This window comes from Aptenodytes forsteri, unplaced genomic scaffold, assembly GCF_000699145.1.
Source record: "Aptenodytes forsteri isolate BGI_AS27 unplaced genomic scaffold, ASM69914v1 Scaffold486, whole genome shotgun sequence".
NCBI lineage: Eukaryota > Metazoa > Chordata > Aves > Sphenisciformes > Spheniscidae > Aptenodytes > Aptenodytes forsteri.
The window spans coordinates 887,762-891,863 of record NW_008795717.1 but is presented as its reverse complement, the minus strand read 5'-3'; positions in this window follow the sequence as shown (position 1 = coordinate 891,863).

Sequence of the window (4,102 nt, the reverse complement as noted above, 5' to 3'; positions counted from 1 at the left end):
AACTCTATCCCAGCCGAAACCAGGACAACACCACATACATACACATATACATAGCCGGACACACAAATCACAGACACCCAGAGAACTCACATGAACATAGACAGCACCAACAGCCTCACCCTGCTCCCCTCTCTGGCTGAGCAGGATGGAAGTCCACTAGTGGGAATATTTGTGTATATATATATGTATGCATAAACAAGGTGGATCCCTCCAGCAACTGGGCTCAGACACTCAGTCTGCCCAGTTGCTGCCCCTGGATCCCAGTCTCCCCAGTTGCTGGCACCTGGACATATAAACCCCCAAGGCGCAGCCCTTATCCAGTTGCAAGTACAGATTGTCACATACACACACACGCACACACACACACAGAGCTGGCCAGGACTTTCCAGGTCCCATAGCTGACCCTCCTGTGCTCTCGCCCCTAGAGACAAACAGGTCCCCTCACACCCAGAGCTGGTCCCTAGAGATCCACTTGCCCCCAGCTCCCAGGCTACTTCACCTGTGCACTGGCTGGTCCATCACACACTCACACATCCGCACTCACTCCAGCTGCTGGCTACCCCTTTATTTTCCCACACTTGTTCCTCCCCTAAACATCTCATAATAATCTCATAATCTCTTGTGCGATCTTGAACTGTTTGTCCCCTGTATCCCACCCCTTTTCCATCCTGCTCCGTTTCCTCCCCCCTGGACAGGTGCCCTGGAGGGGTGTCCCTGCCCAGCCAGCCCCACACCCTGACCCACTCCAGCAAGGGACCTGTGCAGGGTCACGGTTGCGATTTACAGTGGAGCCAGTGTCAGCCCCAGCCCAGTCCGCATGCTGGGGACGAGACCAGTCTGAAGTGATTGCAGTCATCAGGGGCGGGGGGGGGTGTGTGTGTCAGGCATTTCAGGTGAGAGGAGATCTCCCACCTCCCACCAGATGAGCTTTTATCACATAACCTAACAGTTTCCACAGAACAAAAAACGCAAAATGATTTTGAAATCCTTGGGCCACTAGCTGATTAAGCAGCCAGTACAGAACTGGGGGAGGGTTGTGTAAGAAATGGGGGAGGGACAAGAAAGCAAAGGTACCAGCAAAATGCTATTTGAAACAGTCTGGGGAAACCAGAACAAGAATAATAGTTGATTACATGGGAGAGAATAACTGTAAGGTGAGCCAAAGCTGAGACCTGAAAGAGGGGTCTCAAGAAGTAGAATGGGGCTGACGATGAAACTGAACTAGCCACATGCTGGAAAAGAGGGGAAATCGGTTTGGCAGCGTCATTCCCAGGGTGTTTCCACATACTTTAGCCATCCTCAGAGGGACAGAGCTGCTGATGTGGTCAGAGGTAGCAGGCAAGCTGGGCTGTGCAGGCTATTTCGAGCAGGAATAGCCTCTTCTTCACATACAGCAGAGCAGTTCCACAGGACTGAGCCTAACAACATACTGCGCGTTCGGACTGCAGATACATCAGGTAAGGCAAATTTTTTTCCAAAAGCCAGCTGCATCCAGTTAAACTGCAGAGGTTGCATTTAGGTATGCATTCGTTTCGCTCAGTTCCCCCACTTTCATTCAATTTATTCAACTTCATTCACACTGTCAAACCCCACGCTCACAAGCACTGAGGTGCGTGTGCCCAACGGGCCTGGCCAGGATCTACGTTGCATTCAACGTAAGGGAAGATGGGCACCAACTGTCACACCCTTATGGCATCTCTTGTGTTATTCTTCACTGGCAGTGGCAAACTGCCTTGGACGGGTCTTTTATGCCCAATAGTGGGTATGAAACCTAGTGGGACCCAGCAGTTACTATGGTAGCATCCTTGTGCTTCAGTCTGGCTACTTCGGCCTCCACACACTTCAGGCAACTTGTTTGACCGTTTTCTGTTTTTCTTCATTTTGAGTTTCTGAGGCTATGGTCTGCTTCCAGTTGGACCAACAGGAAAAGAAATGGCATTTGTGATGTGCTCTATCTTCCTGCCATGTCCAGCTGTCAGACAGTAGGGTCTTCTGCAGACAAGTTGTCTATGCTACAGAGAGCAGGTCTTCCTGGTTTGAGAGAAATAATGTATTTCTCAATTTTACTGCCTTAAGCTGTGTCTTTGGTTATCAGCACAGGCCATTCTTTTAACCTTTGTTCTGCTGTTTCTTCTGGTGCTTACACGCACACATTTCCATTCATACGTCGCTCATACCAATCGATATTTCAGTTTCAAGTCTCTGAAAGCTGATTTGGCTTGCTAAGGAGTCAGGTGAATACCACAGCCAGGGCAAACAAGGAGACATTACAGCTGGAAGTAGAGGACACCAGAGAGAAAGATGTACAGGGATTACATTTTTAGCAGCAGCAAGAGGTTACATCAAGCCAGCCACTTCTTCAGTGGTTTCTAACTTTAAGCAAATGTCTTGATATTTAAGGCTGGAATCACTCACTGCCCTGTGAAAATAGTACCAATTTGGGACTCCTCGATGCAGTGATCCCTTCTGCCTCACCCAGTTGTGTTATTTCACATAAACCAGTTCTGTTTTAAATTGGTAAGGAAGTCAAGTATTTGGGGCATTTGTATTTGCAAAACATTATACCAACAAACAGAATAAATCCAGTAACGTTTCTTTGTTTACTTTCACTCAGTACTGATCCAAACCCCTTCTTAAGTGTATTTAAGTGTAGAATAGAACACGCTTGCCAAGATTGTATTTGCAGCTTCTTTCTGCTTGCAGTGATTCACTTTACTTTCCTGCTCCATGCTGTTAATACTGTTCCAAAAAAAAGTATCCAGTAAAGCTCCTCTGCCCACATAGTTCCAATTTCTGAGTGGGTTAATGCACAAATGCATGTTTTCACTGGAACTGGCTGAAAAACAGAAGACAAATATAAGAAAATGACTGAAAGGTTTGCCTGATTCATTATTATTATCTACTATTTGGAGTTGGCAATACATTGCCAACTCACTGTTTGAATCATTTTCTACCTTATCAGTCAGTCTTGAAACTACATCGAGTATGGATCCGAGTTTTATCATCCTTGACAACCTGAGAATGCACGCATGCATGCCTAGAACATAGACCAGCCCAGAACTACCAATTTACCTTTCTAAAGCTAGAACTGACGTGGTAAACTCCTCCTTCTACCTCTCCTCTTCTACCGATTTCTTTAAATTAGTTCATTTGTTCAAGTATAATAGCAAGAGGGCAAATATGGGAAAATACGCCCGATGAAAAGATCCTTCCATTTTCCCTTCAAGAAAGAAAGCAAAACAACGGACTTGGTCCCATTCCTTCAGGTGGTTCTCTTTCTATGACCTGAACAGCCATTGTTTGTACAGTGACTGTGCAGTTTCGCATGCCTTTCAGATTAGGCAGTAGCACCAGGCAACACAGGCTGGCATTCACTTTACTTTTGAGGTTAACTTCCTGATCTAGAGGGAGTGGTTGATACTTACTGTTTCTTAAGCTTGCACTGCCGAACAGTTTGAATATGAAAACTCATCTTGAATGGATTTAGTACTCAGCCCTCTCCCCATCTTTCCAAGTCACTGTTTGCCGTGCTTCTCCCCAGTCCACAGACCCTCCCAAGCCCTACTTCAGCATTAACAGGAACCAGTCATTTCTCAGCTTCCCATCCCCTGCCGGGACACCACTCTGCAACCAGCCTTGATCAGCAGCTGACTGCCAATCTGAAAGAAAGAAAAGTAATGGCATTGCTACGTAAATACTATGATTATTTGGGTATGATAAGTTTTTCTCCTATGTTATAGGTGTAATGCTCTGTACTACGTTTGTGTTAGTGTTATGCATAGGTAGAGAGAGCAGAAGTTGGCAGGAAGGCGAGGAAATCCTTCAGTGGATGCTGGTGCTCTGCTCCGTGTACATGCTCTGGGAGGGACTAGCTGGGATCCATACTTGATATACAGGGGCCGATAACAATACCATATACGGAATTTCATATGGTGGCAGCTCATTGCCAAATCCAAACATCAGAAACAGCAAAGAATCCGGCATTTAGAAAACAAAAAAATAGACGACGACGACGAACCCCCCCCCACCCCTTTCAATCACTTCTCACAGTATTTGCCTCCTGGGTGGTTTCCAGTCGAGGCAGCCTCCCGGCTTCCCTCCG